At 45.8% G+C, this 12,944-nt stretch overlaps 1 pseudogene; it reads left to right on the forward strand.

Moving 5' to 3' along the window:
• The first annotated feature begins 1,552 nt into the window (after window positions 1–1,552).
• LOC103595474 overlaps window positions 1,553–12,944 on the forward strand; it is a 23,395-nt pseudogene continuing 12,003 nt past the window's right edge.

Consider the following 12,944-nt stretch of genomic DNA (forward strand, 5'->3'; position numbering starts at 1 on the left):
GAGAAGAGGGCCTTGGTGGCCCCCAGGCCAGCAAGACCACTAATAGGGTTCCTGTGGACCCGCATAGGACTGAGGAGCCACTCAGAGGCCAGTAAGTCATCACAAGGGACTGGAGCACAGCCTATCCCATCGAAAGGGTTTGGAGTGCAGGCGGTGGGGGAGACAGGCCCACCTGGGGAACACTGGGGCACAGCAAGGACAGCTGATCTTCCCCCCAATCAGCACAGGGCCACTCAGAGGAGACTGGTCAGGAATATAGAATTGCATGGGATGCAGTTTGATGTAAAGACTCAGGCCCAGACCAGAGTTTCTACACAACCTGGGTGAATCAGATTTCACTAGACCCAGAAGTACCTATAAAGTCAACCATTAAAACTTGAGCTGCACAAAAAGCCTTCCCTAGGGAATCAGCAGCAAAGCAACAGTTTAGCTCAACTACACAGCTCAAGTGCTGATCCCCACAGGAAGTTCCCCTGTTTTAGAAGTAAGTAAAGAACAACAGATTAGTTCCAACACAGAGTTTAAGTGGTGGGAACAGCATGTAATCCAACACAGAACTGAAAGAAAAAAGTACCCACTACCAGAGTCAATGTTTGATATTAACTAGTAAAGGTTTCATTTCACCAAAGAACACCTATAACACCTAGAAGGATTGGAAGTCTCCTGGGCTACCAAGCCAGAAAGGGGAGAGGGCCAGGGGCCTCAGCCATGCCTCTCCAACACACGTAACCACTGCAGTGATGACCACTGAGCTGCCACAGGAAGCACCCTGGGCTCTCCCAAGCCAGGATGGTGGGGGGCTGAGGGCCTCAGCCACACCCTCCTGACACCTGAAACCAGCCCAGTGATGACCACCAAACCTCAGCAAGAAGGGCCCTGGGTTCCCGAGCTGGGGTGGTGGGGAGCAAGGGCTATTGCCACACTCCCTGACATCTGCACCCAGCCTTGCAATGACCAAGCCACCACTGAAGCCCCCCAGTCTCCCCTGTGGGAATGAGGGGGGTGCCACAGGCCTCAATCCTGCCCCTCCTCCTCCCATCTCATTTCTTTCTCTTTCTCCTCTCCCCCTCCCTCCCAGGTGCTCTGCAAAAACATCCTAGAATATAAAAAAAAATTAAAAATAAAAAAAAGTACAATGGAAAAATGGCTTTAAAATTCTGAGGAAGGGCTGGCCCGTGGCTCACTCGGGAGAGTGTGGTGCTGATAACACCAAGGCCACGGGTTCGGATCCGATATAGGGATGGCTGGTTCGCTCACTTGGGAGAGCGTGGTGCTGACGACACCAAGTCAAGGGTTAAGATCCCCTTACCGGTCATCTTTAAAAAAAAAAAAAAAAAGGGCCAGCCCGGTGGCGCACTGCTATAGTGCGCCGCTGGGAGCACAGCGGCGCTCCCGCCGAGGGTTCGGATCCCACATACAGACCAGCCACTCACTGGCTGAGCGAGGTACGGGCGCGACACTGAGGGTTGCGATCCGTTGCCGGTCACAAAAAAAGGCAAAGAAAAAAAAAAAAATTCTGAGGAAGAATTTCTTCCAGCCCATGACTAAAGCGATGCAATATATCAATCAAGTATGAGTTTAGAATAAAGACATTTTTGAACATGCAAAGTCTCAAACACTTTATCTTCCATGCACACTTTCTCAAGAAGCTACAAGAGGATATGCTATACCAAAACAAGAGAATATATATATATATATAAAAAAAGGCAAGGGATACAAGAAATAGGAGATCTAATGCTGGGGAAGAGGCAAAGGCAAACCCTAGGAAGACGGTGAAAAGACGTCCTAGGATAAGAGCTCTGCATCAGATGTAAACGGCAACCCATTCAGATTGGAGCAGTCACTACCATTGTAATCCTGTTTTGCCCAAGAATAGAGTGCCCTCGTTATCCTGGACTAGATTCTTATAAGTACTTAGCTTGCCTGTGCCATGCCCAGAAAGGCAAAGACAGAGGTTGAACCACACAGATAGTGAAGTGCCAATGAGACCATGGAAAACAAAGATGTAAGGAATCAGGTTCCTTGGATGACCATACAGAGTAAGAGCAAGAGCTGTCCCACCAACCTGGACTGTTCACACTGGACTGGCATGTGAGAGAGAAGGAAACTTCTTCATTTCTTAATGCGATGCTGGACATCTTTGTTACAGCACCTTATCCCCCATCCTAACTCATCCAGAAGGATGACACGGAAAACATGGTGGTAGCTACCTCAGGAAGTGGCCCATGGGGAGCTTCTAAGATCTGGTAATATTCTCTTTCTTAGCCTGAGTGTTGGGTACACTGGTATTGGTTTTATTCTTATTGTTAAAACTATATATATATTTTACATACCTTCTTTTTTATGTATGTATATAGCTATGAATCATTTCACAATTTAAAAAAGTTATAAATATGATAATAATGAAATACCATTTGACCCTTGTCATATTGGCAAACAATAAAAAGTTTGATAATATTGAACATTGGAGTGTGTGGCAAAACTAGCATCTTCATAAATTTTGGTGGGAATGTAAATTGATGTAAACTTTTTAGAATATAGTTTTATATTATTTATGAAATTTTTAAATGCACAGAACAAATCAATAGGAAAAAGACAACCCAATGTTTTGAATGGGCAAAAGACTTAAACAGACACTTCACAGAAGATAACATTCAAATAGCCAATAATCATATGAAAAGGTGCTCAATGTCATTACTGATCAGGAAAATACAAATTATTATTATTATTATTTTTTTTTTTTAAAGATGACCAGTAAGGGGATCTCAAACCTTGGTTTGGTGTTGTCAGCACCATGCTCAGCCATTGAGCCAACCAGCCATCCCTATATAGGATCCAAACCCATGGCCTTGGTGTTATCAGCACCGCACTCTCTCGAGTGAGCCACGGGCCAGCCCTAGGAAAATACAAATTAAAACCACAGTGATACCCTTACACTCCCACCAGAGTGACTAAAATTAAAAGGATTGAAAAACCAAGCATTGGTGAGGAGATGGAGCAACTAAAAATGTTAAATGGTACAACCACTTTGTAAAAGTAGCAATATCTGCTAAAACTAAGCACATGTATTAGCTAAAACATACATCTACCTGTGACCTAGCAATCCCACTTCTGGTTACATACCCAACTGAAATAAATACCGTGTTCATTTAAAAAATGTATATGAGAATGTTTATAACAGCTTTATTTATTATAGCCAAATATGGAACCCTGGCTAGTTAGTTCAGTTGGTTAGAGCAAAGCCTTGTAACACCAAGCTCACAGGTTCGAATCCCCGTACCAGCCAGCCCAAATAAATAAATAAATGTAATACTATAGCCAAAAACTCAAAACAACCCAAATGTCTATCAGCAGTAGAATAAATAGATGTGGTATATTCATACCTTTCTGTGGAATACTACACAGCAATGAAAAATAAATACCACTACATACAACAACACGGATGAATTCCACAGATATAATGTTGAGTGGAAGTAGCCAGACACAAAAGTACATATTGCATAATTTCATTTAAATGAAGTTCAAAAACAGTTAAAACAAATGAGTCATTTGATTGATTTATTGAGTCATTTATTAACGGTGTGAGAATGTTAGTGGTTATCTTTGAGGGAGATATTGATTGGGAAGAGACATGGGGAGCCTTCTGTGGTGCTGGAAATTCTATATCTTGATCTGGTTTCATGCCTATGTGAAACTTTATCAAGTTCTAAACTTATGATTTAGCACTTTATGTAAATTATACAGACATGGGGAGCCTTCTGTGGTGCTGGAAATTCTATATCTTGATCTGGTTGCATGCCTATGTGAAACTTTATCAAGTTCTAAACTTATGATTTAGCACTTTATGTAAATTATACCTCAATTAAAAAGTTAAAAATATGGTATTATAACACCAAGGTCAAGGGTTTGGATCCCCATACTGGCCAGCCACAAAAAAAGAAAAAAATAAATTGAATCGTCTAGTAAAAATTTTTTTAAAATGAAATGCAATGCACCCACCCCTACAAAAGTCAGCCCAAGACAAGAATGTCCACTGTCTTCACTACCATTTAACATTGCACTGAAGGTATTAGCCAAAGCAATCAGACAAGAGTTAGAAATTAGATGTATAAAAATTGGAAAAGAGAAGGTAAAACTTTAACTATTTGTTATGATAGCATCAAATACTTAGAAAACCTAGGAGAATCAACTGAAAAACTGCTATTAGTAAGAATTCAGTGAATTGATAGGGTATAAAGTTACAGAAATCAGAAGCCTTTATAGACACACAAACGATATTAGAAAGAACATCCTCACACATGTCCCTTATGGACCCATGTGGGAATTTCCCTTGGGTATGTGCTCAGGAGCAGGATTGCTGGGTTAGAGGGTTCACGTATTCTGCACCAGCTGGCACACCCACCAGCGTCCTTGCCAGTGCTTGCCGTGCTCCCTACGTGCTTGCAGAGAATGTGCTTCTGCAAAACCAGGGCTAAACCAAGAAAGAGCAAGACGTGGGACCTAGGAAACAAGGTTCTAACTGAGGAAAAGTGGTGAACGGAATCCCCAGACTGTGTAGCAGGCCTGGGTTGGAGCACCACTGCATCCAGACTCCCCCTGCCCAGGTCCTCTTACAGGGTTCAGGATATCAGGAGAAACGGGGCATATGCTTTGCTGGCATCGTTGTGTATGACAGCAACTCTTCTGTCTGCAGAGCTGAATATTTCTGCTTTTTCTCAGTACCACTCTGTATCCTCCCCCAAGCAGCAGATCTATCCTTTCTTTGTTCTTCTTGCCCTAAGAATATCTTTAAAGACCTTTTTTGTTTCCTTTAGAATTTCTGGTAAACTACAAAACAGTCCTCCTGACAGTTATTTTTCAGGATTTTGTCTTTCTTCGGGAGCCTTCTGTGGTTATGGTTTCTTCATCTGTATTTTGAAAATCCTCTCAAAAAAATTAGCTCAACAGGGAGCTCGGGCTGGCACACTGGTTTCCACTACTATTTCCCTCTTTTCATCTTCATCATGATTATTCATGACTGTGTAATCAGGATTTCTTTTTAAAGAAGCTCCCTACTTGATATTAGCTGACAGAACAAAAGGTTCTTGATTAAATGACGGCTCTTTCCTGCTCACTGAAAGTCAAGAGCTAATAAAATACTTTCATCAAAAATGGGTTTTGCTGCCCATTGCTATGAAAATAGTGAAACACTTCCAGGAGCAAATGAATAGTTTTGTGGGCAGATGCTCTCAGAAGTCAAGACTCATGAACTGAGAGGGCTGTTTGTGAACAAAGATCTGGAGAAGCCAGGCTCTGCCAGTGAGGACACACAAACATAAACATAAGTTAATTACACTGCCAGGCACCCACATTTATGGAACTCTCCCCTCTTCTGCCTGGACCATTGCAACAGCTTTATAATTGTCTTCCTGTGTCCAGGCTTGTGACCCTCAAATCCAAACTCCATCCAGCCACCAAGATCTACCTAAAACACGAATCTCAGAATGAATGGCCTCCCCTGCTCCCCGTTGCCTCCCATGGGATAGAGATCATGCTCCCCACTGGCAATCCCAGGCCTTCCAGGTGTGGGCCCCGCTTCCCTGGTGGGCCCTCTTCCTGCACAGCTCCGTGCCTCCCCGCTGTGCTGTAGCCACATCTGACACTCACCACACTGCTTCTCACCTTTATGCTTTGCATGCACAGTCCACTCCATCTGGCCTACCCTTCCTCCACCAACCCAGGCAGTTCCTTACGACACAGCACAGGTGTCAGTTGCCATCAGGAAGCCTTCCCTGGTCCTCACTGTGCCCCCACAACACCCTGGACCTATTTTTATCATTGCACTTATGTCAGGTTATACCATGACCTACCTGTTCCTGTGTTTGTCTTCCCAACAGTGAGCTCCAAGACCAGGAACTGGGTCTCCTGGATCTTTGAATCCCCAGACCTCTCAAAGTCCCTGGCACATTGTAAACTAGATTAGTGTTTGTTGAATGAGGGTTGAATGAAACCTCTTGCCTCTCTGAAGGAACATCAGGCGTTAGCAATGCCTGTTCTCTATTCTTTCATCTACTTATAAATTATTTTGGAATGTTTGAAATTGTGTTTGTGTGTGTGTGTGCGTGCGCGCGTGCGTGTGTGTGTGTGTGTGTGTGTGTGTGTGTGTGTGTGTGGCTGGCCGATTCAAGGATCTGAACCCTTACCTTGGTGTTATAACACACTCTCCTAATCAACTGAGCTGACTGGCCAGCCCTGAAATACTTTCTGTAGTGGATTGAATTATGTCCCCCGCAAAACTCATTGAAGCTTGAATTGTGTTTCCCAAGCTTTATGTTTGAGAAACTTAGCCCCTACTGTGAGGGTGGGAAATCCTCTTATGGTAATTGAAAGGTGGAGACTTGAAGAGGTGATTGGCTTGTAGGACTGCACGGTAGTGAATGGATTAAAAATGGTGATCAGGGATGTGGTTCTGAGGGCTTTAAAAGAAGAGAGTCTGTCTCTCTCTCTGCTCTCTCTGCCTCCACCATCTTGCAATGTGAGATCCCTGGGTCACGGTCACCCCCACCAGATGGACTTTGGACTTCCCAGCCTCAGATACTGTTAGCAATAAATTTTGTTTTCTTTATAAATTACCCAGTTCCAAGTATTTTGTTATAAGCAACACAAAATGGACTAAAACACTTTCTTATGTATTTTTTATCCAGAAAGAAAAGAGACTAGACATTTTTATAATAAAAATACTTTATTTAACTTTTTCACATATTTCTTTCTTTTTTTTTTTTTTTGTCTTTTTCGTGATGGGTAAGAGGTTCACAACCCTTGGTGTGGTGTCACCCACACCGCGCTCAGCCAGTGAGCGCACCGGCCATACCTACATAGGATCCAAACCCGTGGCGGGAGCGCCGCTGCGCTCCCAAGCGCCGCACTCTCCCGAGTGCACCACGGGGCCAGCCCTTTTCATGTATTTCTATACGTCCGCCAACTTCCAAAAATTATTTGAGGCAACTCATAATAAAGGAAAAAATATTAAACTATTAAACCACTCCCCAAACACCCCTACTCCCACCAGTAACAGACTCCTGCTTACATCTTATTGCCTAGGACCGGGTTACCTGGGCCCCTCTAACTGCTTTAGAGGCTGAGAAAGCAAGCACAGTGCTCAGCTTTTCAGCCTTCACAGTGGGAAGTGTCAATGGAGAGGCTGTCAGAAATGACTGATTAAACAACCAAGAGGGTCTGCCACTAAATGTAAATAGCATTTTTTTTTTTTTTGTCTTTTTTCGTGTCCGGCAACGGATCGCAACCCTGATCCGAACCCTCGGCGGGAGCGCCGCCACGCTCCCAAGCGGCGCATGGTAGCAGTGCGCCACCGGGCTGGCCCCCTAAATGTAAATAGCATTTAACATTCATTAATTAGGTTCTTTTCTTATATGACTCAGGAGTCCTGCCTCACTAGCAAATAAGGTTCCATCACTTCAGTTTGTTAGACTCGGAGCTCTACTAATGAAAGGAAATTAGTCCTTCTTTTGATGTCCCCCCACCCAACAACACATTCCTAGGAATGCAGAAGGAATCTTACATGGTGTGCCATGAGCCAAAGCACAGGAGATGCAGGGGGAGGAGGCTGGCTTCCATGCCACTGGATCTTGAAAGCATCTCACCGTTCATCTCTTATCTCTGATCCTCTGTCCCCAGTGTTTTCATTCCCCATGACACCAAACTTATGGCTTCAACAGCTCCAGGTTTATGTCATTATAACCTGAATCTGAAGAGGAAGGAAAGCTCTTCTCTGCCAATTCTAGTTAGAAAAGTCCCAGGGAAGGACTCTGATTGGTCTGATTTCAGTCTGATCTTTTCCATGGCCAGTACTGTGATTGGCCCTGCTGGGCCACTCTGTGAGAGGGCGAGGTACTAAGATTGGTCACCGCACCAGAGTCACTAGGTTAGGATGGGTAAGGAGCATGCCCCAGAGAAACAAAGGTACTGACACCGTGACAAAAGGCAGGAACAAACACTGGGCAATAGAAACCGCAGCCATCCACCATGCTGGTGGTGTCTCCATCCTCCAGGTTGCTGTCCCCACAGCTCCCATTTCCTCTGCTGCTGAAACCCTAACAGCCTGTGAAATTGGAGGGCAGGTAGGCCCCACTTACAAATGCTACTGCCAAAGTGGGACAGAAGGGTGGCACGTTGCAGACACTAGAAGAGTTCGGGGCTGCTGAGTGAGGCTCTGTCCTCACTGCTCTCCGTGAACAGTGATTCATCAGGGCGTGGCAAAGACACCACTCCACTGGGGTCCATGCTCCATCTGTGGTCATGCTCAGCCTGGGGCCCACTCTCACCCCATAAATCTCCCTTGGGCCCTAAAGAACAGCTGTTTGTGCCTGTGCACATGCTATCCTTTTCCCCAAGGTGTGACCCACTGCCACTTGCTGTGTCAAGAGCTACCCCTTGCCCAGGAATCCCTCCTTGGACCCCCAGAGCAAAGGCCATCCCTTCTTCTCCTAGTCCCACGTAGGCTCCATTTCCTGTTCCAGGTGGCTTTTTGTTTTTTTCTGGAAAGCCCCCATTGTTACAGTGGCTTAGTTCACAATAACAACTTCATTCATAATCAGAAGCTTTAGCCCCTTCTAAGAGGTTGTTTGTAACTGTGCAGTTATTGAGACTGTGTTGGATCTCAGACCGCACTAAGGGTAGCATGTTAACAATTGACAACCAACTCCCATTTCTTGAGTGCTTATTATGTGGCAGGCATTTCCCATATCTCATCTAATTTAATCCCCAAAATAATCATAGGAAGAAGTAAGTAGTAAGTAATGGGAATATTATTCTCATTCGACTGATGAAGACAAATTCTCACGAGGCAAGTAAGCGTCATAAGCTAAATGTGAGCCCAGGCTTTTCAGTTCTGGGTGCTTTAATACATAGTATAGAAGTTTATGATTTACAGGTGCTATGGGTTAAATGTGTCCCCCAAAAGTTCATGTATTGGTTGTGTGTGTCGGGGGATCCTGGCCGAGGCCCTCAGCCCTCAACTGCCCTGGCTCGGGAGGGCCCAGGGCACATCTCGCAGTGGCTCGGTGGTTACTGCTGGGCTGGCTGTGGATGTTGGCGGGGGGTGTGTGTGGCTGAGGCCCTAGGCCCCCCACCACCCCTGGTCGGGAGAGCCCAGGGTGCTTCCTGCAGTGGCTCAGTGGTCGCTGCTGGGCTTGTTGTGGGTGTCGGAGGGCATTGCTGAGGCCCCCGGAACTCCCGCCTTTCTAGCTTGGTAGCCCAGGGGACTTCCGGTCCTAGGTGTTATAGGTGTTCTTTGGTGAAATGAGACCTTTACTAGTTAATATCAAACTTTGTCTCTGGTTGCGAGTACTTTGTTTTTTCTTTCAGTTCTGTGTTGGATTATTTGCTGTTTCCACCACTTAAACTCTGCACTGGAACTAATTTATTGTCCTTTGCTTACTTCTAAAATGGGAGAACTTCCTGTGGGGACCAGTAACTGAGCTGTGTGGTCTAGCTAAAGTGCTGCTTTGCAGCTGTTTCCCTAGGGAAGGCTTTTCGTGTAGCTCAGGGTTTAATAGTTGGCTTTATAGGTACTTCTGGATTGTACCCAGGTGCAATCCAGTGCACCTGGGTTGTGTAGAAACTCTGGTCTGGGCCTGAGTCTTTCATCAAACTGCACTCCATGCAATTCTATATTCCTGACCAGTCTCCTCTGAGTGGTCCTATGCTGATTGGGGGCAGATTAGCTGTCCTTGCTGTGCCCTAGTGTTCCCCAGATGGGTCCGTCTCCCCCATCACCCATGCTCCAAACACTTTCCATGGGACAGGCCTTGCTCCAGTCCCTTGCAATGACTCACTGGCCTCTGAGTGGCTCCTTTTTTTTCAGATGTTGTGGCTCCTCGGTCCTATGTGGGTCCACTGGAATCTTATTAGTGGTCTTGCTGGCCTGGAGGCCTCCAAGGCCCTCCTCTCCCCTGCTGCATCCAAGCAACTCCATCTGAAGGGCACAGCTGTGGCTTTTGCCGGCTCCTGCTTTGTGCAGTCAATAGCTCCAGCCTGGACACAGCTGGGGCTCAAAATGGTCAGAGTGGTTTTTTCTTTCTCTCATCGTGTCTTCTCCCACCTTCATGCACTCTGTAGGTCTCTCCTCTTCTACTGCTGAGCTCCAGCAGCCCCAGCTTGGCTGTTGTTGCTTTTTTATAGTTGTAAATTGGTTGATTTGAGGGAGAGAGTGACGCTGGTGACCATCTATTCCGCTATCTTGACCGGAAGCCTGGGCACATTTCTGATGGCTTTAAAAGGAGAGCAAGTGAGAAGCTTAGCTCTCTCTTGCTCAGTTCATTCTCGCTGTGATACCCTATGTTGCTGTAGGAGAAGACCCTCACCAGATGTGTCGCTTGGACCAGAGACTCCCCAGCATCCAAAACAGTAAGAAACAAATTTCATTTCTTTGTAAATTACTCGGTTTTAGGCATTCTGTTATAAGCAACAGAAACAGACTAATACAACAGGGGACTCACATCATTAACACACTTAGCTTACTGATTTCCACACACACACACACACACAGAGCTGTTCAACTAGTGCAGGAATTGTGCCCACCTCTGTGCCCATATGCCCTGGGGGGGTGGCAAGAAAAGAGGTCATTATCAGCCATGCCCTCATGTGATTCCAATGAGCGAAGAGCCTTGTTTTTCACACAACTTGGCCCCCAAAATCAAATTAACCACCTTACCTGGTGCTCAGAGAAGACTCACACTAGTTCCAGGCTGGAGGAAAATCTATTCCACACACAAGGAGACAACCTGTCAGGCCCCAGTGAGACACCTTCCTAAGGGGCTTCTGAGGGGTGACTTTTTCCTTGATTGAATTTTCCCCTGAGGAGAAATTAACTAACTCTGGAATCCAACCAGAGCTACAGACCTTTCAGTACAGCTCTCCTGCAGTTGGTTGCATCATCAAAACAGAGGTCTGCACAGAACCTGAAAAAATAAGAACCAAGTTCCAGCTTTTGCTGCAGCCCCTCTAACCCAGTCCGAGAATGCACTGACCACCAATGGAAGCACCACTGTAGTTGGGGGATTAGCCCATATGTCCTTTAAAAACTCCAGCTCCCTCACCTCTAGCTCTGTCCGTCTTTTGGATCCTCATTCTATTTCCCAAGTCAACTTTCCAAGCAAGAAGAGAACATGCCAGATATTTTAATCCATTTGATGGTTACAGGGAAAGTCTAAGGAAGCCAGGGCATGTCTGCTTGGGGCAGGTGCTTGTTCATCCTGTGCCTCCCTGCAGAGATCTGCCTTACCTTTCACCAACAATTATTTCCTGTCTCTGTTTGGTTTGGAAGTCTGGAAGGTTGTGTTTGTGTTCCTGGTAGGGCACTTGTTCACTGGTACCAACAAAAGGCCCTAGTGTTCCTTGGGTGTCAGACAGCTGTCTGGAAACAGTCCTTCCAGGTCCCTGCATGCCGTGGTACTACATCACTGGACTTCATTTGGAGGCAAGGCACAGGGAAAGAGGGCTCTGGGGATCAGCAACCATTTATATTATTTAGGCTAATGGTAAGTGGACTAAGGTTTAAAATGGCTATCCTAAACATGTCTAACTAAAGCTAACAAGCCAAGCAACCAACCCCTGGTGAGGGTCACGGAACAGTAAAACAATGTCATTACTGTTTATTCCCTGAATACCTGTTCAATTGCACTGACATCTCCTGAGGGGCCCACTACGGACCCAAGCAAGGCCCACAAAGGTCCCAGGTCCCTCCCTGAAGTGCACGTAACAAATCATCGCAGTACAGGACTGTGGCATGTGTATGAAACAGCACTGTGGTAGAAAAGAGGAGAAAGACAGTACAATTCCCTGGTCTCCCAGAAGAGGTGGCTTGCAAACCACAGCAGTACAGGACTGTGGCATGTGTATGAAACAGCACTGTGGTAGAAAAGAGGAGAAAGACAGCACAATTCCCTGGTCTCCCAGAAGAGGTGGCTTGCAAACCACGCCTTGAGCATCCACTCACAGAGGAAAACAAGCAAAGGCATGAAGGAACATGGGTGAGAGGGGCGGGCAGGGTTTGGAGTGGCCGGATCTTAGCAGAGTGGCAGTGGCAGATGAGCGGGAAACATAGGAGGGCCCAGGCAGGCTGTGCTGAGGAGTTTACACTTGACCCTAAGGTCAAAATGAACCTCAGAAGGGGTTAAGCAATGGAGGGGCAGTGTCCCACTCCGTGCCTTAGAGTGTCACTCTGGCCTCTGGTTAGACACAGTGGGTACCACCTTCGTATTAATCTCTTCTCCTTCTGGGGCCCACTAACACATAAAGATTGTATATGTATATCCCATGCAGCCACAAAATAAAAGAATGAGAGGGGAAAGAGCAGCAGGAGAGAGACACGAACCACATTTCAAATGCTGGAAGTAGGTGGACAAGCAGTGACTGACCTTTCCTCAGTCGTCTCTGTATTCACAGCCCCAGCCAGTGCAGTGTCCACAAGCAGTGATTTGTTGAACAAGAAAGGGAGGTCCTAAAATACTGATGAGAAGTTTAGTGATTTGTGGGTGAGGACCCTGCATTTCACTGGAGGCCCCCCATGTCAGAGTCTATAGGTCTTTGAAGCTGGTCAATTTCTCTAGAGAAGAGCTTTACAGATGAGGAAACTGAGACACACACAAGTTAAATAATCTCTCCAAGGTCACATAAGGATTCAAATCCATATAAAGACATGGAAAGATATTATTACTAATCAATGAAATGCAAATTAAAATCACAGATACCCACCAGATTGGACAAAAAATTTTAATATGGCAATACCAAGTGTCAGTGACAATGTGGAACAATGGGGGCTCAGTCTATCCTGGGAGTGTCTGTTGATTACATCATTTTGAAAACAATTTGGCTAGGGCCGGCCCGTGGCTCACTCAGGAGAGTGTGGTGCTGACAACACCAAGGCCACAGGTTCGGATCCCTAT

The sequence above is a fragment of the Galeopterus variegatus genome, unplaced genomic scaffold (genome assembly GCF_000696425.1).
Source record: "Galeopterus variegatus unplaced genomic scaffold, G_variegatus-3.0.2 Scaffold1778, whole genome shotgun sequence".
NCBI lineage: Eukaryota > Metazoa > Chordata > Mammalia > Dermoptera > Cynocephalidae > Galeopterus > Galeopterus variegatus.